We start from the raw sequence: 26,935 nt of genomic DNA, 5'->3' as shown, positions 1-26,935 counted from the left end.
TGCCCAAGAACACAGAGCTGAAGCGTAACAAGGGAGCCAGGGAGGGGCTGATAACACAGCATTTATCAGTCCATCAGCAAAATAAAAGCCATTCTTATTAGTTCAGGCTTTTCTTAAACTTTCTTCTTAAAGCTTTTTCCAAGGAAGGAATGGAGGGACATTGCCAGCTGACCAGTTGATTAGCTCCCAAAAGCCCTATGTGGACACTGCTCTGTTTGTCTAATTTCACTGGGACACACACACACACAGACACACACACACACAGACACACACACACACACACACACACACCCCTCAGCATTAGCTAGAATACCACATGCCTAGCATCCATGGGGCTGGTGTCTGTGCTGTGGGAGATGCGAGGGAGGGAGCAGGGAATCGCTGCTTGAGCAGAACACAGCATGGGCAGGAGGAAGTCAGGCAGACCCTGCTGTGCCTGCAGTTTCCACCAGAGCTCTGGCTAGGGAAGAGAGGGGTTGGGTCAGCCCTGTTCTCTGAAGCAGAGCGCACAGCCCAGGGCTACAAGGCATCTGGGATGCTGGGGGACTCTGGTTTAACTTAAATCAGGAAGGGATTGAGGACAGACATTGCATAAATTGGTTTGACCCAAATCAGTTAAGTCTGATAACTCCATTCAACCAGGTTTATCTTAAACCAGTTTCAGCCATTTTGAAACTGATTTATATGCACTGAACATCTGTTCTCTTACAGGTTTAAAGTTTCTGATCACTTAAACTGGTTTATATGTAATGTCTGTCCCTAGCCTTAGTGTCTAGGCAAGTGCAAAATATTTAGATCCAAATCATGTCCTGCCTCATGTGTCAGTCCAATTACTATCAGCTTTATTCTAGTCTCATGATTAGGTTCCTCTGAAGAAAAGGAACATTTCATGTTGCTGTAACTGCTTTTCATATGTAGAATTTGCAATAAAAGTAATCTTGAATCCTTTCATTTTCTTATGTTTGTTTATATTCCAAAAAACAGACATTTAAGTAGATTTGATTAGTTCCATTGGCAACTTGCTTCCCAGATCAGGGGAGTGGTGATTATAGAGATAGGTAGGGCTTTGTCATCACAACATTTTGATACCATAAAAACCATTAAGTAGCTGTTATTTACTCCCCTCCCTAATCACAGTGGAAGGGAAGGGAAGGGAAAGGAGGACTGTTCTAGTGCCCCCCGGCTTCTAGACTGAGCCACTGCAGGCATGTGCCTGTATTTCTTACTCCCTCTTAACTGTTTTATTAATGATAATTTAACATGGCTGTGAACTGAAGAGTTCATGCTTCATTGTCATTCCCATTTCAAGGCCTGGAGATTCATCTAAACATCTCTCTCCATGAAGCTGTTTTTGCCTGAAGCTAGTATGGTTCATCCCTATTCTGGGTTCCCCCTCACGATCTGAGAGGCTCTTTTATAGCAAGAGAAAAAAAAAAAGAAGTTAATTCTTGGGGTCATCTATCTAAAAAAAAAATAAAAAAGGATCAACAATGCTTCAGATTCCCTGAGTTTTGAAGAACAGAGATTTCCCAGGATACCTGTTTAAGCCAGGGAAGGTATATCAATATTGTTATAGACAATTTTAGAGCCCCGAAGAGTCTGTACTTGCTCTCACATAAAAACATCCAAAGTACGTTGCACTCAAGCAAACACTCCTAGTGGCTTCAGTATGCTTGGTAAAATGGCAGAACTCGACTAATTTTATATGAAGTTATTAAGTATGTGAAGTTCTGAATTTTGTAGTATGTAGTGAAGAAAATGTTGTCAGATGCTTAAAAGCCTGTAGTATTGGCTTAACTGTGCTTCAAATGAAATCCGTTAAAACTCTCTTTTAGTCTATTGGGAGTAAAGTCAATTCAATGTTATGCACTTTTTAAACCCCTCACTACATATGCTGTTCATTTATTTTGAGAATTAACAACTAAAACATAATTATCAATGATACACTAATATGCTTACATTATCACAAGTAGATTGCAAGTTTTTTTCAGTTATTTTATGAAAATAATGACATCTTTAATCTGGCCATTTATTACTGCCTATATTAAATCTTTGCTTAGAAGTCAGGAGTGTGTCTGTGTGTGCATGTACACATATGATCAGTTTGTGAAAATGTGAAGCAAAACTGAGTCAGGCTGTCTACCATTCATTTCCCCCTCTCCTCCCCCCTTATACTACACTTTGTTGCAATTTCTATTTTTCTTATATTTTACATTTTATAAGGCAAGTTGTATAGTGATTTCTAAAAATGTCTCACTGTTTTCAAGAACAGTTCAAGTTTTGAAATTTCACTTAATACATTGAGGGTTTTTTGGGTCTTACATTAAAAGTAACTATAGACTTTTAAAATACTTGTGAATAAATAGCTTTTGTAGTCAACAGTTTTTTGGTTTAGGATTAGTAAAGGTAAAAATGAAAATATGTGTTTTTATCTGGGCATCATCCTTAAGGCTTGTTTCAAGGTTAATTTCTTAGAGTTAACTTTTCCTTTAAAAGTATAATCTTTCATCCTTTGCGTTTAAATCCTAAACACGCCCTCAAATAATATTGTTTTTCCCCGGGTGCCTGCTGAGAATTTCGGTTTTATCTTTCCAATGCAGCATCATTAAATAAGATGAACCTTTGTGTGTTTCTCCTAGCAGAAGTATCGTGCCAGTACAGTGATTGTTTCAGGATGTATTAGGTTCCTTTTATGAATTCCTGCGAGAGCTATAAACTTGCAGGTCCTAAAGCTGTTGAAAGTCAATATATTTAGGCTGTCAAAGTGTTTTATTAGCAGTTGTGCAAGATAGCCTGTTGGATTCCATTATTCATAGTTTGATAAACTTAGATGTAGATATTAATTTGGATAAATTATAGTTTATTATAGCCCAGTTTAGCAAACACTATCTAATGCTGTGCTCACCGCTGAGTCACACAATCAAAGACAATGAAACTAGGCATGATGGTAGTCATTTAGGCTCATTAATAAGTAATTCCAAGACTTGGGCCCTTTGTTTACTATCAAAGTTCAGCAGCTCTCAAGCCACTTAGAAAGTAGCTGAATAATGAATTTTCTTACTGAGACCTCATGCAGGTGAAATCCACGGATTATTTAAAATGACTGAAGACTTGAAGGAAGAGTCTTCTGGGACATACTAGTAACACAAATGCAATCCAGATCTTAATTTTTTAACTTTTATTCCTAAAACCTTCAAATGGAACAAGACCAAGGATAGGACAAACTTGGGAAATATTTATACTATCCTGTACTTACAAGGCTGTCAATTAATGCTAGATATGATATGATATGATACACCATACCGTACCATATCTAACTGTAAGGACAACAACAGCCTATCACCACCAGATGATGATGACTTCCTGAGTATTGATGGGAAAGTTTGAGACGGTGTAAGATCTGAAGTCTTCTTAAATGTTGATCCATCATTAAGCTCAAATGTTTAATGATGGCTCAAACATTAAGCCATCACATTTTTTACTGTTTTAATATATAAACTTTTATTAATTATTTTTATTGTATTAGTTTTTATTTTGATATAAGCTAAACAAGTCCAGAAAAGGGTTTTGAAGTGAAATTCAAAATTGGGAAATGTGAGGGTAGGAGGGGACTGCTTGGGAGGGGTGGGTCCCCCTCCCATCCCTCTGCACAGCACACAGTCCCCCCCACTGCAGCAGTGGCTGTCAGGGCGCTCGTGCCTGCTCCTGGCAGAGACCCCTGGTAGCTGTCCCAGCCCCTGAGCCCTCAGAGAGAACCAGGCTGGCTCCTGCTGTCACCCGTGGCTTCCAGCACTGCGGGCAGAAGCCACATGCCCTTGAGTCCAGCCGGGTCCTGCCTCCATGTGTCCTGTGAGCTGTTGAGCAGGCTGGCTCCATACAGGCAGGACCCAGCCTGGTTCTGTCCAAGGGTCCGTGGGTCACGCTGGGCACATGTCATGTGCAGCTGCTGGTCTGAGGTGCCCCTGTGCTGCTGAGGTCCTTTGCCAGGAGCGGGCATGAGCACCCCAATGGCCACTGCCGCTACTGCTTGGTGGGACTGGGGTCCATGTGGGGGGGTGGGCAGGGGACTCATCCCTCCCAAGCAATCCCCCCCACACACAGTCCCCCCCACCTCCAAATCCCTACTTACCTGGGATAGCACCTGGGTCCGAGCCCCTGCTACAGCCTTGCCCTGTTCCTATTTGCCCAGCATGCTGAAGCAGCATGCTGGAGCAGCAGGGGAAGGGGGCAGGCATATTGATGCCAGGTGCCAGAGTGTCTCTTTGGAGGACCCAGCCTCTGGTTGCACGGCTTTTTCCCAGTGTGGGGTTTTTGGTTTTTTTTTATACTGGGATTTTCTGGTATCAAAATTAAGGCCTACGCTGCAAATATGCAGTATGGGGAACAGTTTTTCCTTCCCAGCATGCCTCTTGTGGTGTCTCAGACTGCTTCAACATGCTGCAACAGGCATGTTCTCGCTCATCTGAATGTGGCCATAAAGTCCAAGTTAATTCTAATAATTTAGCTCTGCAGGACTTTGTAAGGGCTGAATGATTGATTTTTATAATTAACATACTGCTTATATAGTTAAAAAAGCAGACTAATTATTCTACTTTATAGTTTAAATATAATGTCATTTTACATCTCAACTAACAATTTTTGCATCTCGGATACCTTCAGCGATGCGATGTCAGCATTCCAGTACATTCAGCTTCCTTATAGCTAAGATGCAGGTTTTTTTCCAGTTTTGAATTTAGTAGATGTTGTATATGGCCTCTGGGCTCAAGATGTAAATAAAAAAAAAAGCTCTAAGCTACAATTTTAGCTATACTGTAATAAATAAATAAAATGGTGCTTTTCATGACTGCATGAAGCCTGGATTTTGGGAAGGATTATACAAAATTATCTGTGGCAGGGACCCATGAATTTTGACCAGACGCCATATAGAAGCAAGCAATGTCATCAATTCCAAGAATTAGAAATATGTTCAGAAGCCTATAACAATGCATGTTTTAAGAAGAAAAAGAGGAGGAAATCTTTTTTTGTTTTTTTTTTTTGGTCTGTCTTGGTTTTAAAATGCCCCTGGGCCAAGCCCTGCTCTGTTTGTATGAGAATTCTAGGTTGAAAATGCAACCTTAAATATATATTAAATATTTGCTCACAAAAATTCTGGCCTGCCCAAAGGCCCACCTGCTCTCTTCTGGTGTACATCCACAGTCCTTTGCTCCTATAATCCTCCTGCAGGCTATCTATGAATGCTTCCCGCATTTAATTCACTATTGCTACTACTGAACTTTCTGAAGCTGTGTTTCTGCTGTGATATACCTGTTGTGGGACTGTCTTTCTCTGGTTGTACAAAAGTGGTCCAGTGCTGCAGATATTTTCTATGGATTCCCATAACACAGCATCTTTTCTCAGCAAAGGAAGCTATGATCTGCTCAGGCAAAATTAATGAACTGTCTATTTTCTTACAAGATAACAAGAGCTGGCAGCAGTGAAAAAGGGTTTGCAAGTGTGGATCTCAGAATTGCCAAGTATTTGGTCTCTTGCATAACGTTTATGACCATAGCTGTCCAACAGCCCAGACCCAATGTCTCACAGCCATTTGCCTACACAAATGGCCTGTAGTAGTGGCTCTCAGCCACCAGGAACCATGTAGAGCTTACTGAGCTGGAACCCAAAGAGTCTGCTCCCAGTGATGTATCAGTGGGAGAAGAGAAAGTGGGAAGAGCAGCAAGAGAAGGCAAAGGTGGTTACAGGAGTTGAAGTGAGCCCCTTACAGGCTTTGGTCTTTTCTTCCTAGGTGATCCTAAGCCTTCTTAGATAGCAGGGTAACAAGTTGGATAGAAGCTACTCAAGTTCAGTTTACTCTAACTACAGTACTCAACCAGTTTCCACAATGCCATTACTCCTCTATCACTGTTTTCCTCTGGACACAGGTGAAAAATGTAGTTGACCCCAGCTTCTGACAACCTATTCAGCTACCCTTGGATACCCCACAAATTTAGCTTCCTATAGATACTGAACTAGCTGCTCCTACCCATCCATCTAGTTCACATCTACATCTTGTGCTGCCTTCAACACAACCTGCCACTGCTTCCAGGCTTTGTCCAGCTTCATGACCAACCTCTGGCACTCCTTCAGACAGGCCAGTTTCTTAAGTTGAAATGTAGGGTCCTCAAATTATTTGTTAATGTCCAAATGCATGCACTAATTTGTGTTTATCTGTAATTGGAATATTTCTAAAATAGAAATATATAAAACTTGGGAGGTTTAAGACCCCTTCTGGTGGAATGAGGAAAAAGATAACACTCACTCTGTGAGGTTTGCCCAAGATTGTGAGTTGGGATGGGAGGTAAGGGGGCATAGAGGCTGCTGCTGTGTCTGCTTTTGTCTCTTGCAGTTGAGTAGGTAGGGGACTTCCCTTCAGTCACACACTGTTAACCGAAAGCAGGAACTATGCTATAACTTACCTCAGCCAAGTATAAGGGAAAACTTTTTTCCTTTTATTATTTCATCCCAGGGTTGTATTTGAGATGGTGCAAGTGCTGCTTTCCTTACTTGTGCCTAAATGCTGGATAATAGTTTAGTTTTTAGCCAAAACAAGACAGGAAAGATTATCAGGTTTGAAGTTTTTACTAACTTACTGACTGTCCTTAAACTGATTTACTGACTGTCGTTAAACACTGAGATACTTTTCCTCTATCAAGCATGCGTTTACAGTATCCAGGTGCATCTTGCACATGAGAATCCCCATGAAAGTATACACAAAAGTAGGAGCGTCAGACTCATTGGGTCTCATGAGCTGGGTGAGGGTTATTGGTCTGGATTGGGACTGAGGTGGAGCAAGCACGCAGGACCAGTCTGGTGTGGTGCCACATGTAGTGTGCGCCCCACACCAATCCCCTGTGCAGTGTTCAGCCCCTGCAGCACTGAGTCCAACCTGCATGCCAGATGGGCTCCACCACTGTGTGTGGCGTACGAGGTTGGTCTGAGATCCATGAGCTGGATCATAGGGCTTCACCAGCCAGGTCTGGCCTGCAGGTTTGACACCACTGCACTAAAGCATCATAAACTTAAAACCTGTACTCGGTTTACAATTTTTCTTAAATTGGTGAATATACACAGTATGTCTAAAATTAAGAATTTCCCTCCCACCCTTATTTAGTTACACCTAAAAGAATAAAACACTTCTTTCAGGTGTAACTGAACTTTATGCAGACATACTTGAGCTAGTAAAAATTAACAAACTTGGGTATTGATAACTTTACCTGCAGCAGCTCAGGGTTTGGAGCAAGCTACATAACCTGACTAGGGCCCTGGATAAAAACTTATGTGCCTAAAATGCATTCAACTGTTATAAGAACCTGAGCTCGTTTAAGAATGTCTGATTGCAGTGTTAACATACCATATAATAAAATATCCCAATCAAAAGCTGTTGTATTAAACTTTTTATTAGGAGTTGTCATTGTGTTTAGATGTATGCAGAATGTGGAGGAAACACTGTCTGTGGACTAAGGAGCTGATGACCTAAAGTAACACTTTGCATATTTGCAAGACAATTTAACATGCTAGGAATAGTCTTTAAATAATTTCTGTTATATCAGAGTTCAGCTGTTTCTTTTTGTTCTTTTGAAAATACTTTCTTGGGCAAGGATTGACTGAAAAATAAAGTTTTAAGGGAGGATGGAGTCTCCTTACTTGGTTATAAATGTTAACTCCATTAAAGTGTTATCAGAATCAAACCAAAGGAATTTTTTGGGCATCTTTGTAAAGGGATTTTCAGGGTTCCAGCTTTTAGCTGCATGCTCTGCTTTGAAGAGAAACTTAAACTTACCTTACAGGTATCAGAATAGCCAACCTCTTCAAATATGGCACCCTGCATCTCCTGTCTGCTGCCATGTAGTCATATCGTTCCTTGCAAAAATTCTGCAGACCTAACTCGGCTACACGTTAATGGGAATATTACCCATGTTAAAAGTGTAGGATTTTCTACCTTAAACCATCATTTTTATCTGAGAGTTCTTTTTTTCTCTGTTTTTTGGTATGTTGCACGATCTAATGCTGCTGCTAGTATATGGTTTTACTAATTTCTCCTGGATGGTATCTTTTCTACTTGATTTTTAAGGCATTTCTACAAACTTCTCTCTTGCCATACAATGGCCTTTTAAAGAAGTCTTAAATATTTATAATATTGATACCTTTTTAATCAATATATATGTTTTCAGAAAATATTGTTGGCAGATATCTCGGGGCTGTGATGATACATAACTTGTATTTAAAATATGATATGGGCTTTTCCAATCTAGTAGTGGAACTGGCAACTGTTATTCAAATCAAGATTTTCATACATAAGTAAATTTACAAATGAGATTTTAAAAAGCTGCTTTGGAGCTGGTCAGAGAAAATTTAATGAGGTGAATAACCCCTAATGAAATTCAAAATAGTGGTACTCTAAGTTTATAGGCTGCTACATTTGGGGCATATTTATTTCCGTTGGGAGTAATTTTTTTTTTGTGTATTTTAATCATAAATCCATTCTGCTTTGAAGGAATATCTTATTTAAATTGAAATGAGGAATTATGCTAATGTTTAATTCTATTTACTTCTCTGAGTCATTCAAATGCCTAGAGGGCTTAGCTGAGTGTTTATTGTTGGCCTTTCCTATAAATCTGGCTGAAGAGAGATTTTGCTTAGCATCAGCACCAAGTATCATAGATATATTTTGTGAGGGGGAGGGTAGAATACATTTTGCTTTAGTAGGTTATCTGTTTTTTTCCCCCCCACTGCTAAACTATTTGGAATAAAAATATATAAATACCCAGAAAGGAAAGGAAAGTCATTGCAAATGGTACAAAATCTCTGAACTAAATTCTTATTTGTAGTAAGGTACTATTCACTACTTTGATAAAGGCTTAGTTTAAGGCACCTTAATATAAAGAAGAACTTGGCCCTTGACATTCACATGTTTTGACTAATCACTATATTTGCAGGATTTACTTTTTAAATATAGGAAAGTTTCTCTTTCCCCTAATTAAGTGGTCTGTCTGAATCTCTGCTGTGGAAAGGAAGTTCATGGTATAAATGTATGTCTAAGCGTCTAAATATGGTAGTGATGCTCGATTTATAATTCTATTCATTAGTTTGGGTTGAAGATAGTCAGTTCAGCTGTTAAAACTCCTAAATTGGTGAACAGAGATAATGAATCTATTATGAGAAAAATTTGTGGGTACAAGTGTGTATGAATGCAGAAAGTCATAAAAAACATTTAGTTATATTGCAATGTCAATGAATTTCACTCTACTGCATCTAGCACATCTTCAAAAAAAATCGTAGCATTAATACTATGAATATCTGTTACTCAGTAATAGATACTGCAATGTTAGTCTTTGATCTGTCCTAGCTTAAATGTTATAATAATGTTGTAAATATGACCACCTAATGATGAGGGTTGTTTTTTTCCACAATACATCACTTGATAATTAGCAAATTAAATGCAGTGCAAGCTTGCTACTGTAATTCCTGGAGTACACGGGAGTAGAATCTCATGACCCTGAGATCCAAAGGAGTGAGGCTAAGATTGTTTTAAGAAATTCAGAAACTCACTGTTACAATGCCTAAGTCAGTTAAACACCTAAGGCTCGCTTTCAAAAGTAATGTAGGCACATAGGAGTCTATCTCCTTGAAAATCAAGGTACCAAAGGAGTTAGCTGACTATATGCTTTCAAAAAATCCTACAAGAATCCATATTTCAACCTTCAGCGGCCTAAATACTTTTAAAAGTTTGTCCTATGTGATATAGGAGCTTAAGTCCCATTGATTTCGTTTTATTTTTACCTTTAATACTATACCTTGTATTTGTCTGCTGGTCATGTGAAATCAGTACCAAGAAAATTATAAAAATGGGGAGAAAACTCCATTTTTTGGTGCTTAGGATATGTTTGAGAAAGATCATTAGTTATATGTAACCGGGACATATGTTTTGTGTTTGGCAAGGCAGTCATATTGTTATTATTGTGTAAACTAAGACAGGAAAAAGCCTGCAAATAAAACACAAATAATGTTTTCTTTTTCCTCTGCAAGTAAACTAGAAAATCTATCTATTTGTTAGACAGGCAATACTGGTAAGAAAAGTTATTGTGTGCCTAGAGTTGGAATACTGCAACCTAATTTGCTTCTGTAAAAAATGTGCATGTGCAACAAAAAATAGATGATTATGTTTGTGAATAGGTATTTGTATTGCACTCTAAACAGAAATTGGGTTTGGCTGGAATACATCAGCATAGGGGCATTCAACTGGCAAGTGGAACAAAATGCTATTGCGATAAGGCAGAAGGAGTCAGTCATTTGAATAAAAATCTCCTGGCTTTTTTGTAATTCCTGGGACATGCTTTTCGAGGTGGATTAATCTGAAATTCCTTTGAATTCGGTTTTTCTGACCAGCACTTGACCCACTAGATTTCTTTTCAGTAGCCCAGGGATCTCCTCTTATCTTTATCTCTCTCCCATATCTCTTCATACTTCTCATCCCTAACCATACTCATACCCCTACCCATACCCATACCTCTTTCTTTTTTCCTACACAAATCACTTTTTTTTTCTGCAGCAACCTAATTTTTCTTGCATTCGGTTAATCTGGAAGACTTTTGAGCTACAGTGAACATGCTCTTTCCAGTGACCCAGTTTGGGGTATCTTCCATTTAACTTTCATTTATGTCGAGCAGTTTTGTTTGCTGTGGGTACAATTGAATGTGCCATTAATGCACAGCTCTGGAGTGTATTGCTCCCAGGAAGCTCCAAGGTGCACCATTTACATGTGTGCCCAGACCATAGGACATCGAACTGAGGCGGAGCAGCTCTAACTGGCAGGGGCCCTGGGGGTCAGCCTGCCAGCCCAGGGCTACTCTGACTGGACTCAGTGTGCTGTGGAGGGGCTGGCTGGAGCATGAGGGTGCTTCATTGTAGGGCTAGCTGGCACACAGCCCCCACACTGACACACTCTCGTGCCCCTGCCAGCTAGGTCAGCGTCTACACATGTGCTACATGCAAAAAAACTCTGCATCAGGATAGTACTTGTATTTATAAGTACTAACCCGCTGCAGAGTATATTCATTTCATGTGCCCTAATACGGGCACACGTGTAGATGCTCAGAGGTTCACTGCAGAGCTAATTAGTCAACTTCACAGTAAAGTCTCATGTGAATGCACCCTGTTTTTAAACATGCTTTCAGGTCTAAGAGTATTGTGACTTTCATAAACACTCACTAGTACTGATAGCTTGGTCTTATTCTTCCATGGACACATATTTGTATGCATAAGTACCAGTTTATGATAAATATGCCTTTGGGAATAAATGCTATTTGGCCCTTGGATATTTTGTAGGTGTTGGTAAGTGGCTGATGATTAAATATGTTCACCTTTATTTTGAAGACTCTTCTAAATGGTTCTTATAGACTTACAGACTTTTTTTCAAGACTTCTGGATGGTATCCCTTTAAAATGCACCCGTTTTACTTTTAGGTTGGTTTTCAAAATTTAAAAAAATGGGAAACTAGCTATTATATATCCAATATCCTTTCCCTCTGCCCTTTCTCTCCTCCCCCCGCAAAAACCTTTAGGAGCTGCAATGTGGTAACCATGTAGCAGTACTAAAACAGCAAAAACATAATGGCATGTTGTACAATATTATATGATCCCAAAAGAATATTGAAACCAATGAGTGGTTGAACTGTGAATTTAAAAATCAGATTTCTGGCTCTCTCACCTGTCTACTCATAGGGACTGATAGATTCTTGGTTGATGGCAGTACCTCATTCTGCTGGAGTATGGTTTATGTAATGAATACATGCTGATTGCAAGCTCTGTGAGGTATTAATCTATACTCTGAGGATGGTTACATTAGGACAGCTGTGTCCTATAGGGTTTACATGCCATTGAAAATTTCTCCTCTAGTTCCTCTAGACTTCCAGGTTTTCAGTGTTCATTACAAAAACTTTTAAAGAAAATACTCTTGTGAGAAGTACCATGACTTTGCTCCACATACCGACTTTCTGAGGAGATGAGTTTTAATATTTAATTTCTGTAAGGGTAACAAGTATAGTGACAATACTCTGATTTTTTTTTTCTATATATAAAATACAAACAAAATTTTCTGGAGTAGTATGATGAAATTAGAAGATGAGGATCATTAGCCATCAGGTCATTGTCACAAAGATAACCTAACACCAGATCCAGGTGTGCAGGCACCTCTTTGCAGTACCACAAACTGCATAGCTGGCATGTTAAAATGTGCCTTGCACTGCAGATTTGCAAGACGGGGGCAAAATTTGCTACTGGGAAATCCTGGTAGCAAAAAAAGTGCCAAACAAAAATGGCAGGGCACATGTTCCTGAAGCATGTGCCAGCAGGCAGAGAGGCTCAGTCCTCCTGGGAGATGCTGTGGGTGCTGGCCAGAGTGTCTCCCCTCCTCTGGTTGTCCCCTGGCTCTACCACCACGCCAGGAGGAGTGGAAAAATGGCAGTTTCCTTGATGCAGGGCATTTTGCCCCACATCAAAGCCCACGTGCAGGGATCTGTGCATTGGCAAAAAGTAGCAGCAAAAATTTGTGCCACTACTTTTTTTCCTGCTGCAAGCACATGCCCCTGCATGTGGAGTTGTGATGAAAAAGTGCATCTGTATGTGCACTTCACTGTGGAGTAGATTAATTAGCTCCACAGTAAAGCATCACCATCTACACATGCACCAGTACTAGGGCACAGTAAACCAATTAATTTCACCATAAGATAGTACTGTTGACCATCTTACAGTGGGGTAATTTACTGTGTTAAAATGCACATGTAGACAGTGACTGTGGGTGTACATTGCGCCCAGTCAGCCCAGCCAGCCAGGGGTCTGCTCTGCCCCAGCTCAAATTGCTGTTGTCCTTGGCACACGTGTAGACACTGCGCCCAGGAGCAGTTTACTCCAGTTCAGACTGCCAGAGTTTGTGTTGCATCAATTGCATTAATTGCATATGTACATACACCACAAGATATTAGATTTTAAAATGGATGCTGAACTTATGCAAGTGGCAATAACGGATGAGTCCTAGTGCCCACCCAAGCTGGGCCATTCTGATTTGTGACCTGAAAGGTTACCAGCTGCTGCCTTAAATCCTTGAGGGATATTTTAAAAAGACACTGGGCTTCCTTTTTGGTTGAAAGCACAAGATTTTTAGGAAAATTAGTGGGATGTGTAAGCTCCAACTTCTGTTACTCATCTACATTCTATAAGCCAAATCTTCTCTTTTGAAGCCAATTACAAAATAAAGCGCTGCAGTTGTAGAGTTAAATCACAAAAAGGCAGGAAACGGAAATGTTAAAGTTCCAATGGCAATATCAACTGGCTCTGTTGCACATGTTTACCGTTTCTCTTCCAGGTTTTCTTGTAAAGAGCCAGATGGCTTCTGTGCTTAGAGGAGAGCTGGGACTGCTTCCTCTCTGCAGTTACTGGGTGCAGATTGTCTGAAAGAGTGGACAGAGATGACAGCAAGGCCATGATCTTATTTCTGTCAGGCTGGCTGGCTGTGTCAGAGGAGCAGGGAAGGAAATCGTGGGAAATACACTGGGAGTTGCAGCAGGGACTCTGCTTTCTTGGAAAGCAATCCTTTCCAGAGCTAAGTGTTGGCCAGTGTCACCACTCCTGGGCCTGTGGCTTAAGATCAGTTTTGCCACGAATAACTTATATATAACTGCTCTGTACCATGAAATAGTTACCACATAGGTTGAAAGTTAAGCAGTTCAATTGCAGTGTTGTTGCTGTGAAGGAATTAACTTTACTGCTTTTTTATTTTATTTAAGGAAACTGTTTTTCAGGCATCCTTGTAGATGCAGCAAATAGTGGTTTTAACTTAATACAAACATTAACACCATTAAGCTGAAAGCAGGACGTGACAGAAAAATGGATGTACTGTGAAGAGGAGTTATAACTGAAAATTCATCATGATGTGTCTCACAAAATAGATTAGGTTGCCTCAGCATCCTCAAATGATCTTATCAAGTGTTGCATATTTATGAAAAAATGCTTTTACCTTTTAGGTTTGCTGAAACAATATACAGTATATGATGGGCTTTCACAGTATACAAAGCCTTGGACACACTTTCCTCTCAGGCTCCTAAATTGGATTTCAGAAGCATGCCTGGCGTGAAAATCTTATTTTATGCTGCAATGAGTCTTCCCCATTCTAATTATTTTTCCTTAACTTTTCATAAAGATTCTCACTCTGAATGTTGTAGTATTTGTTCTAAGTATGTAAATAAGCAGCTGACCAGAAAGCCTATTTCTGGATCAAGCTGTTCTCTATATTAACTTAGTTGCACTTTTGGAAAAATATTGCTTAATATATATATTTAGTAAAGGAACAGGAACACCACAAATAATGCGTTTTTTGGCTGTTTGGCTCTATTACATATTTACCCAAAAGACCCAACAGCTCTGATTTTGAGAGCTATCTGTGTTAGGAATTGGTGGCATGCTTTTGGCGGAAAGGGAAGAATCATTGACCTAAATACATATTTAACCAAGAGCTAGGCTAATCCATGAAGTATGGTTTTAAAGTGAAACAAGAAGGGAACTATTGTCTAGGTTCCTTAAATTTTAGTGTGCTTAGATTATTTAGTTACAAAACCCAAAAATAATCCCTATGATGTGTAGTTTTCCTTCTTATTTATCTTCCTTTCTTTACTTTGAATAATTAATTATGAACCCTTAATTTTGAATTTCTTACTTTTGTCACAATTATCATTTTTTGTGCCCTAAATTAAATCAGTATTAACATAGAGACCTGACCTAAAATATCAGATCTTGGACTGGATAATATACAAAACTCATACTGTTTGTTCAATTTTTTGGAATACCAAAGGGATTTTTTTGTAACTTTACAACTGAGATCCATGATTATTCTGCTCAGTATATACCTTGATTTTTAGATTTGAGGATTGGTATTGGATTAGTAGAAACATATTTATTACACAGACTAAAATATCAGATATTTTAAAATAGAGTTTAAAGTTTTAAATTTTTGTTTGTGCCAAATTTATAAGCAGCATTCCTGAAAGACTTCTGATCTATTCATGTAGATCTTGGTGTGCATCACACGGGGCTAAATTATAAAATGAGGGGTTGCATAGATGTGAGGGTTAAATGGGGTCTGCTCCTCAGTCATGGCTGGAAAGATGTATATTCTGTCAAATTTGCTGTCTTCAGCCTCTGTCAAATTATCTAAGAGTATGGACAAATGTACATTTGTAGGAGCTTCACGGGGGGGGGGAAGCTGCAGCCCAGGTCTTTGCAGCAGCTGTTAACCTGTAATATAGCTGTCCAAGTGTAGCAAAACTACTCCAGTTTTAACCCTGCTTAATCCCAGGACAAGGTGAGGCAATTTAGCTCACTTTTATCACTAGAACATTATTCACACATACCAGTTACAGTGCATCAGCCACTGAAGACACCTCAACAGTAGCTCCCCCTTCCCTTTCAAAGGTAACTTCTAAAAGTATATTTGTTTATACCTTTAAGATGTTTTTCTGTTATACAAAGTCAGATGATATGCAGGTTTACCTATGAATGTTTCTGATTTCCAACTAGTTTTGTATCTTTCTGTAATGTTCTTGAAAAGTAGTACTGTATACACTCAAAGTACTGATACATGCTTGCAGCTTAAACTTCAGTTTTAAAAGTATGGAAATATTTAACATTACCAATGTCTCTTATTGTCTTTAACTCTCTCTTCCCTTGTCTTGTCTATCACTCATTCACGTCCTATTTTTTTCCAAGCTTCATACTTTACTTCCTTCTCTTTGGCTTGGCAGTGAACCTTCCAGGGCTCTGCAGCTGCTGTATTGTGGTTTCCCCTACAGTTCCTTCTTGAAAATTAGCACTTATCAAGGAGGCAGCAGTCTTCATGCAGAGATAAAAATTGTATGGTAGCAAGAACTATGATCAGTGGATTAGCGGTTGACTTGATCTGTCTGCCTCACAAATACAGAGGAAGCCAGACATCAGTTGGAGAATCATCTGTGACTGGGGTGACTCCAACCTAGGAATCTGACAGCTGCTAAAAAATAATTAGTTGATTGTTAACAGTTATTCACCAGTGAGCTCTCCAAGAGTTTTGATGTTTGCAGAGTGCTAGAATGAATGTGTCCTGAAACAAAAATGGGCAACATGTTCTGTTAGGGAACATCTATTTCTGTAATGTCTAGATGAAAGCTGAATCAGGCTAAATAGGTTAATTTAGTGCCAGTGTTCTATGTTGATTGTAATATTCTTTCAATAAAGCAGTGCTAGTAAATTATAACATAAAAGCATTTGGCTTGTTGAATACAGAAACTGACTTACTGAAATGTTTTTAGATATAACATAATTACAGTCAGATGAATATACCTATTTACTGAATAAAAGTGTCAAGTAAATCAGCATCGCTTGGGTATTTTTCCTTGATCAGCAATTGTTTGTTGAGAGAGAATACAGAGCCCAGGTACCAAAGTAATCAGCTATATAAACGTTTGGTATTAATTATGGTTTGATAGAAATGGGCATACTTTATGTTCTAAGGTGGCTTTCAGCATGAAAAATGAATCAAGAGGCAGGTATAAAAATATGGCTGTTCCTTTCTCGTAGGCTGCCATTAGTTTGCTTTCTCTGCTAACCCACATTTTCTCCCATCTTTTCTTCTTTTCTCATATGTAGAAGAGTTGCCTGTCATACTAAGAGAGTATGGTGGTATGGTATTCATGGAAATACTTGAGGATATAGAAAAGTCAGATTGGTTCAGTAAGATATAATATGGATGATTTAGTTGAATATAGGTAGAACTATATTGATAAAAAACGTTCTTCATTAGAGAGGAAGGAAAAAATAAGATGTCTTATTTCAAGAACCTTCTTTACTACTCCAGCATTATCTGTACTAGAAAACAGGGCAATAATAGGTTTATGTCTACTAGAAAATCCATTTAACAGCATAAAAATTTGAACTATATTCTGCCAAGTTGCAAATTTATGGAGGAAGCATATTTTTTGGCGGGGGGGACAACAGCTTTGTCATGAGACTGTTGGAAAAAAATCACTGTGGGCAACAGCCCTTGTTTAAATAAATCCTTTCATTGATTGTAGTGAGTTTGAGATCATGACCTTCAAGTTGTAATCTCAGATTGCTGTGAGTTCTACTGGCTAGGTACTATTCACAGATTGCTGTAGTCACAAGCCGGGCCTTGAAAAGTTACTTTTTGTAGCTATAACTGTAATACACTACTCCCTTTGTATTCCCTTGAGCATAGAACATATCGTAGACCATGTGTACTCAGGGACAGTACTTTGTTCACTTCAAGCATTACAGTTTCACTATATCAAACTGACCTGCTGAACTGAACACTGAACAGTTATAATATGCCTAATTAATATGCTAATACTATACTTTCTATGCTAGTTTGCACTAACCACTTATTTTTCAGATCAGATATCCCATCATACAATGTTATGCTAAGCTCTGTTAATTTTTTTTCCATGGTATTGTGGAAACCATAGAAATTCTGGGGCTGGGGATCAAATTGGCATATTTCCATGATTCCTTTCCTGGCACCATTAATTTTGTCAGTGTCTTTTTCAGACAGCTGTTTAGTCAAAAAGCAGCTACTGCTGGGACAGTGTAGCAATGCAGATCTTAGGATAGGCAGCAGTGATCAAATAATTTCAGAATAAGAAAGGCCACTTTCCTAGCAGTTTGTTTTAGAGTTCACTTACAATTACAGAAGCAGATTATTAACAGAAGTGCTCTGATTCAGTGTGGGAGTGTCTTTCTATCACCACTCCTAGTTTGGTACTAGTCAGTAGCTAACTAGTTTGGTGTTGGTAGATCCATTGTTGTGGCTAATGTCATGAACACCTATGAAACTATGAGGAGAGTGGTGTTTTGACATGTCCTAGAGCTTTGGCAATGCAGAGAAGGTTACTATGCATGAATATATAGGGTAAAAATTAAATAGTATATTTGGGGGTTGTCGATGAGATATGTCCATTTGCTCTTCACACTAGTCAAAATATTTTACTGGCAGTATTCTTTCATAGTGCAGTAAAGCCTGGTTGATCACCATGAAACTCATTTTGCCAAGCTACCTCACATCAATATTGATCTGTGATGACAAGATATTTAGACACTAAGGCCTGTTTGCTGAAATGAATAAGGCAATGCTTGGGTCTCAGACCACAATGTGTGCCAGTAATACTATGATTCCTCCTATCCTTCTGAAAGATCCAACCTGCTCTCTGCTTCTAAGCCTTTCATTGGACTCATGGACAAAAAAAAGGGTGTTGCTTCTCATTATCATAGAATATCAATGAATAATGCTTTTGGAAGAATGAAAATTAGGTGGTTGTACCTCCTGAAAGTCTGAATCCTTTTTGGAATTTATGTGCCTTGTATGATAAATGCCTGTTATTTTGTGTGTCCATGGTGCTAAGAGAGAACTCATGAAGAATGGGTGGAAGCAGACGGTGGAAAGACTTTCTGAACAATATAGACAGCTGAGCAAGAATGCTTCTGCCAAGTGTTTAAAGAATACAGGGATGTATTGTACTCCTAGTCCAAGACCAGGAATTTGGTATGGGTAATGAATGCCCTGTAAACAAGTAAATATGTTATGCTGTTTTTTTTAATTGGGCAGTCCCTCAGTGATTTTATTCGGTTGTTTTTATCAATATAAGTGTATTGACTTAACAAATAATAAGGTTAATATTACTTGAGTATAATTAAAAAAAGAAACAGAAATGTGTTGCAAACTTAAGGCCAATGGAACTTAGGTATAACCAAAGTGAGAGGCACTCAAAAAGTACTGGTGCACTCAGAAAAAGGTGCTTTTCTTTCTTATGGGGGTGTTAATAAGCACTATGGGAAGTTTCCACTATGTAGTTGGTTAAAACTATGATCCAAGTTTGGTGCATTCTTTATAGTTTACAGGACACTGGAAAGTTGGCATGGAGTGCTTGACTTTAGGGCTGTGCGAAGCTTCGGTCTCCGATTCAATTCAGCAGAGATTCGGCCTGATTTCAGTAGCCGAATCTCCGAATCCAAATCTAATCAGGAAACCCTTTAATCGTTCCAAATCGAATTGGAGCCCTCCGAGTCAATTTGGAGAGATTCAGAAAGATTCAGTGATTCAGACATAGACACAGCTTTAAATGTTTTTTCTACATACCTCTAGGTAGCAGGTGGCTTGTGAATGCTGGGGTGGATGGTGTGTCCCACAGGAGTGTGGGGGACTCCCCAGTGTGCTTGGCAGCAGACCTGGAAGTGGACCAGAAGAATTTCCAGTCCACTTCCAGGTCCACTGGGAAGCACACTGGGGGCCCCCCCTCCACCCACCTGGTGGGCGACTGGTGCCTCCCGGGTCTGGGCAGGCACCTAGGGTCTCTCCACGGCTGATTGCTGAGCTGGGTGGGCGTGGGTGGGGGGAGCCCAGCGTGCTCCCTGGTGGACCCAGAAGTGGACTGGAAGTACTTCCGGTCCACTTCTGGGTTCGCTGTTGAGCACGCAGGGAGCCCCCTTCATGCTCCTGTGGGACACTCCATCTGCCCCAGCATCACAGTGTTCATGAGCTGCACCTGGTACCTTGATGTCTGTAGAAAAAAACATTTAAAGCTGTGTCTATGGCCGGATCGCTGATTCTCAAATCAAATCAAATCAAATCTTTAGATTCAGATTTGGCCGAATTGAATCGGGGACAGTGATCTGAATCAACGAATCGAATCACTGTCCCTGATTCACGCCAAATCCAAATCTGAATCAAATACAGCCCGTTTCACACACCCCTACATGACATGTAACAAAAGCTGCTTCATCTCAACTGTTTGCTTCTGCACTGACAGTATCACATCCCTGCCCAGGTCTGTTTTTACCCTGTAAGAATGTCCAGGAAACCTTCCCTTCACAACTCTGGTTTCATGGCTCTTTCTTGGGATTAATTCAATAGCTCATGGAGCAGAGCTGCTTTTTCTCATTCAGAAATCTGTGACCCCCTTGTGGCAGAGCACCTCTCGTGTCTGCCACTTTACGAGCCTAAAGAGGCAACTGGCAGGTGTGGTCCAGCTCTGATGAGTGGCCATTTTAAGATTTAGGCCAGCAGAGCTGGAGGCAGCACTCACTGGGCTCCTTCCCCCCCCCACACACGCACAGCCAGGGCATCTTGCCTCTTCCCTAGGCTCCATGCCCCTTGCTAGGCTCTCCAGGCCTCCCAACTGCCACTCTGGGGCAGGCTGTCTGGTGCCCCACTGCACCCCGCTCTACACCTCCACCTCCAACGAGGCCTATACTCTGCCCCCCACACCCCATAGGCTCCAGTGGCCTCAGCCATGCCTGGCCTCACTCTCCACTCTCAGGGTCTTGCACCCCACACAGGCTCAGGTGGCCGCAGCTGTGACGTTCAGGGGCTTTGCCTGGCTGCCTTCTCTGCTGGCTTTGTCCCAGTCTATGTGGTGAGCACCCCAACTGTGCTCTGCCACACTGTCTATGAATAATAACTTTCCTACTCATGTAGGCCATAATATTACAGGAGATAACTGATGATTACAGGAGCTAAGTCAGAAGAGCACAGAAACTTATGGTCTCACTCTTCAACAGTAAAACCTTTCTCTATGTAGCTTTGTAAACTGATGGTGACCATTCATCCTGTTTTGCTGGAACAGTCCTGGATTTTGGAGGCTAGTCCCAGCCAGCTGGTGAAAATTAAAACAAGCATCCCAGGTGCAGGGTGAGGGGCAGGTTAGCAGAGCGGTACAAGTTGTAAAATAGGAAGCCCTATTACAGCAAAATTACCCTAAAATATGTTAGCTTGACTAGTGGCAAGACCATTAAAAGAGGAAGATGATAGTTAACACCTGTGAAGTAAAAAACAATGGGTCATTAATTACTTTCTTAGCTGCCTGAATAGTTGCCTGGCTTCCTTAACTGCACCGTGTTGCCCTGTCCCTCCCTATGTCTGCCGGAGGGTGGAGGGCAGTGTCCTGGATTTCACATTGTCCTGGATTTAACCTTGTGCCATATAGTCACCCTATGTAAAGTCACTCCCATTTTTTCATTCCAGCCTTGGAGTTTCTCTTTGGTGGTGAGATTTTTCAAATCATTTCCTCATAGTACAGTTCTTCTAAACCACACACTGAGTAAGTTTGTGGCTGTTCTGATTTTAGCTGGGTAGGGAATGTCAGCTAAGTAGGTGGGACTCAGCAGTTGCCAGACAGTTGTATGTATATGTACACTTGCAGGTTTTCAATTACTTGGAGGATGTTAGTCTGAGGGCAAGTCCCCAGAAGACATTAAAAATAAAAATACGAAGAACAAAGGTGGTGATCCCGTACCTGGTGCTGATATGAAAGTCAGAGGTGCTTGTATGGGTCAGAGATGTTGCATAATGCACAGGGCAGCACTGACTATGATGGCACTGCTCGCAGTGGCTATCATTGTGCTGCCGTCCCAAACTTTCTAAGGTGGCAATCATGGCTGCTGTCCTGATCACCCTCACTACTGATCTAGGTTATCTTGAGAGAGCTGTTGTGCTTTGCAGTGTGTGTCAAAACTAAGCACTGTCCTGGTCTTGAAATTTTTTGTATGACACTTACAGATCAGCTTATAAAACTTAATTGTAAATTTGATAGAATTATGCATTGATTATTCTACAGACAAATAACTTAAAATATCTATGATGGACCTGGGATGGTCTTGTAGCCATGATGGTCTAGGAGAAATGAGAGGGAAGGATTTTTGTAGATGATATCTTTTATTGGACCAGCTGTATAGTTGGAAGTAACATAGATAAGCTTTCAGATATGAATTATCCTTCATAAGGTCTCACAAACATCCTCACATCTTATATATTAAAATCTCTATGTATTTTGAATTTTCTCTTTAACCTAACGGGAGCCATTTACCTCATGGGATCTTAGGTGTACTAAGAGTTCAGTACATCAGTAGATTTGTGAGCGGGGGTATCTTTTGTATTGATTTTTCTCCTTATTTTTTGCTACAGTAAATGTGCTTGACATACAGTGTGTCTGATTTGTTTTCACCCCTCTGATGCTTACACCATGAGAAGGAAGTGAAGGTATCTGAACTCGGGACTGAACTTGAAGCTTTCCAAAGAGGGCAGTCAAATCTAGGACTTTTTGAAGGGTGGGGTGGGATATGACTGGGTATCTGAACTACTTCCTGATGCTCAGCAGTATACTTGCACACAAGACAAACCAAGTCTAAGTTCTCCATGGTAACATCTCCATGTAAACAAAGCTTTACAGACAGTATATTAAAAACAATACCTTTTGGTACTGTACTTCAATAAAATGAATGTCAGAAAATATGAATAAAATTATCCAGGTCTTATGTTCTAATTATAGTAGTAACCTCTTTATTTTTTATTAGTAAACTTACAAAAAATAAATGGGTCCAGCACTATCCTTTGTATGTGAGTTGTCAGAGTCAAGTGTTAAGGTAGTAGTCCACGGTGTAAAATGAAGGGGATGTGGTTCTTAATCAGAAACAAACATTTCTCCTAGGTTCTTCCTTTGACTACTGGTAAACTGACCAGAAGAGTTGTCACCCTAAAAAATTATGAATTCTAATGGCACACATGTGAACTCCATGTGATAGACCTAGCGGCTGCAGAATATTTTATCAGGCAGGTGCTGTTGAATTTCAATCTCAGCCAATCTGCTTTGAAGTACTGCTTGATGCTGTGCCCTAAAGTGCTTTTATAATTATTTTTTGGTATTTCATTTACAATGAAGCTGCCAAGAAAATTCCCAAAGGTACTCTGCTAGTGTCTGTGCTTTCTGCACCTGTCCTTACAGCTAGTCTTGTCAGGCAATGAAAATATGCTTCAGATGGTAGCATCTTTTCCTCTTCCTTCATGGTTGGTCAGCTTCAATTTTAGAAGATTTTTTTTTAACACTTTAAGTCCCAGGAAGGAAAATTTCCATTGAACATATTTTGGTATCTATTATATATTTGCCAGTCAAATAATTATGCTTCCAGAGTCTTGGGCTAGGGACAGACATTACACGTAAACTGGTTTAAATGATCAGAAACTGGGTTAAACCTGTAACAGAACAGATCTTCAGTGCACATAAACCAGTTTGAAGATGGCTGAAACCAGTTTGAGATGAACCTGGTTGAATGTAGTATCAGACTTAACTGATTTGGTTCAAACTGGTTTATGCAGCATCTGTCCCAGACCTCTTCCTAGTTTAAAACAAACCAGAGTCCTCCAGCATCCCGCCATGCTCTCTGGACTGGGCAGGGCTCTCTGCTCCACAGCAGGGCTGGCCCCTCCCCTCTGCTCCCTGGGTGCAGCTCCGGCAGAGGCTTCAGGCATCTGACTGTTTCCCCATCCCCTCTCCCTTACACAGACACCTTTTTAGCATTAGCTAGCAGACCACAGACTGACTACGGTCCCTGCTGTGGCAGTCAGGACAAAGGCAGAACCAACAGGTAGCTGGTAATGTCCCCCTGTTGTTTTCTTAAAGGGGGGATAAACACTGAGTTAGGGGTAATAAACACTGTGTTATCAATTCCCTGCTGGTCTGGTTGGGGGTGGGGGGAACCCCTCCCTAAGAGCATCCTAGTGGAGCCTGCCCCCCCACTCCAGCTCAGCACTGAAGAAGGGAAGGGAGGGCTGCTCTACCACCCCTTGGTTTCTAGCCTGAGCCACTGCAGGCACATGCTGATATGCCTGAGATGTCTTCACGGTTACAAACTGGTTTATCCTAGCTAGGTTAGACTAACTTGAATCAATTTTCAATAAAAGATTGAATCAATTCAGGCTCGGGCTTTTTGAATGTCTGTCCCTGGCCTTGAAGTTCAGAGCACGTGGCTTTTTCTAGGATATTCTGCAAATGATACTTCTAGGAAGGGCTTTAAAAATGAATAACTCGTTTAATGATTTATTAAAGAAAAAACATTCAAGTAAATTGATGATGCAGGAAAATCCTTTCAAATTTTACATCTTATTTCTACAAGGGAAAAATTGTTAAGGAATTAGAGTACCCATGCGGTTTCTGAGGCAAAATTGTATTTCTTGTTAGATGGAAAGGCCTCAGTCTTGTCATTTACAGACCACCCATGGGAATTGGTGAGGTTTTTTTGTGGGTGCAGGGATCATCACATGTGTTAACAAATTGCAGAACTAAGACTTAAACTTGCATCATAACTGTTTGCTGATTGAAAAATGTTTCAGACACCGTTCATTTCAATGTTTGTTCTGCTATCAGTAATCTGAAGTTCCTGATAAGCAGGAACAATATGCAATGTAGGTCTGCATATGTCAGGAATAGGAAACGAGTATCACAATTTTGAGGTGGAAGAATAGAATCATGCTAGATATTTTTTCATGTTAAAATGTAATATTTTTTTTAGTTTTTGCTTGTACAGCACAACACAGGGGAAAAAAAGTCCCTCTGGATTGTTGAATGACAAATGTTGCTGTATTGGAACTATTTTTTAATTAATAAACTTTCCTGAAATGTGATTTAACTTAAAGTAACATCTTTCATGCAGATAAGTTCTGTATAGGAAAAATCAATTTTCAGCAATAGAACATGTAATGTAAATGGATTCAACTTCTAGATCATCCTTCTTTTCTGACTTTCTAAAATAGAACATTTTGGAAGCAGGTAATTGGGAGAATTTTAAGGGTGTTGTGTGCTATACCACTCAGCAGAAGTTTAACTCTTATATTGTATCTCTTAAAGTAGATTAATTAGTTATTCACTGTAAAATTTTGCAGAAAATCTTAGCAAGCACATTTAAGTACCTCAAAAGAAGTGTGAATTTCCATCAAGGCATTGATATAGATGATGTTTTCAGGGTTAGTAGGCAGATATGTTTGACTTCTAAAAACCATTTTCAGAGTATCTTAAATATGCTGTTTGGACTTCAGAAAGGACCTATGGCCTCTGCAAGTATTTTGATGTTTGTTTCTTGAGGTATTTTGTTTGACTCATTTCAGTAAAAAACTGTGTGAAAGCAGTTAGATTAAAGATAAATATCTTCACATTCTCTCCTCTATCCAGTGACTGAGTAGGAAAATGTTTGTGCTCATTTTTCAGGATAGCTGTTGTATCATTCCTTTTCTGACCAAGGTATTGTAAACTGAAGAAGTGATATGACAGTTTCCAACAACGGCAAGCTCCAGGTGTCAAGTAGCTTGTGTGTTTACTGCTTTAATGTAAAAGAAATAACTACTCAGACCTGAAAGTGACCTGCATATCTCTAGCATTTCTGAGTCAACTGTAGGCAAAAGATGTCTTATACAGCCCAACTGTATTTGTTATAAGTTATATTATTTCCTGAAAGCATTATATTTCCTGCATCAAAGCTATAGGGGGAGCTTTGTTAGGGGAGGATGAAATCAGAAATTGGGAAACTTGCAGTTCAGCTTTAGGAGTTTCCTGTATTCTGACTAAACATCGGACGAAACTGGAAGGGTAGTGCAGCAGAAAGCAGTTGCTTAACAGAGCTAGAAGCATGCAAAAAGAAACTGAAGAGAGATTAGAAGCTGAGTAGAGAGGCAGAAGAGACCAATCTTAAATTAGATCTATAGAAGGTGTTCAAGGAGGCAAAAATCTGAAATATACACAACATTAAAGACCAGGAGAAAATCAATGTGAAGAAAGGAAAGAAGCAGGTGAGTCCATGACTAGAAAAGGAATAGATACAGAAACATCATTAATCAGAAATGATAGTATCCATAGCACTCATGTGTTTATAATGCACTCTTCAGCTTGGGCGGTCAGGGAGGGTCTGTGGGGTGGGCAGCTCTGGCAAACAATTCGCTTTAGGGGCTATTGATGCATCTGAGCACTCCTGCCTTGAGTGTAGGAAGCAAGTCCATTGCTATGAGCCTTAAAGAGGAGAGCTTAGCTTATAGTCCCTTTTCCTGGCTGCTGTTTCAGTTCCTCTTCACCTTTGGAGAGTGACACTTGTGAAAGCCTCAGGTCTAAGAGCATGTGCAAGTGTGTGCATGTTCTGGTGGTGAGAAACTTGGTATGCAAACTCCATGCCATGTATTGGACCAGTTGCTGTTTGTCTCATTTTCTCCAGCCTGTCTTGTCTACTGATTTTTAGCTGCAAGGGAAGAAGTTGATGGATCCAAGCGGGGGAGGGAGGAAGAGTAGGTTGTCCTTCCAGTGGTGGGGGGATTTGGGGGGCTAAAAATAGCCCAGTCTGGGAGGAGGGTAGGGAGAGCATGGCCTCAGGTCTGGGACTAGTGGCAGGGTTGTGTTTTACTGTTTCATCTGAACATCTTACCTGGGGTTAATCAAGGCTTTTATATAGATGAGCACAATAGAAAAGGAAAGTGGGCAGGTATAACTGCCCTGAAGTCATCCCAAAATTCAATACAATACACACTGAATGAATGAATGAATGAATGAATGAATACCTGATTTCATCAAGTAGCAAGGCTTTTGATTTTAAAAGTGCATGCTGTTAGACATCTCTAAGATAGTCCATAGTTGTAATGTACTATGAGGATCATTCTTTGAGGATCTATCTGTGGTGAGTGTTTAAATGTAAAGTGTAGGCTTTAATGTAAAGAATGATTATCTTTACTATTTTAAATAACTATTGCATGCTCTTGGCACAATCATACCAGCATAAAGAAAAGGGTATCTACATTATGCTTATCCCTTTCCTTTTGGCTTGACAGAAAGAATCATTACAGTGTACTGTATATAATATATGAATGCTTGTGGCTATGAAGAGTTCTAACATAGAAAATAGATGGGGTGCAACTGCATAACCTTTTTCTAAACTCTAAATCTTGCTTGGCACAGTTATTTTCATGCCTGTATCCTACTTCCTCCAGATTGTCCATTTCATGGTCCCACTGCGCACAGATTTTAATGATACAGTAAAAACTGTTTTTGCATAAGCTT

General features: G+C 40.0%; 1 protein-coding gene across 4 annotated transcripts in view; it reads left to right on the top strand.

Annotated features, from left to right (window-relative positions):
- The window catches only part of PTPRE (protein tyrosine phosphatase receptor type E), a 247,570-nt gene that overhangs the window by 106,265 nt on the left and 114,370 nt on the right, over positions 1-26,935 (top strand). The window lies entirely within an intron of this gene.

This window comes from Alligator mississippiensis, chromosome 6 (assembly GCF_030867095.1).
Source record: "Alligator mississippiensis isolate rAllMis1 chromosome 6, rAllMis1, whole genome shotgun sequence".
NCBI classification, from domain to species: Eukaryota; Metazoa; Chordata; order Crocodylia; family Alligatoridae; genus Alligator; species Alligator mississippiensis.
The sequence above is the reverse complement of the archived record's forward strand: the minus strand, read 5'-3'. Positions and strand labels throughout refer to the sequence as shown.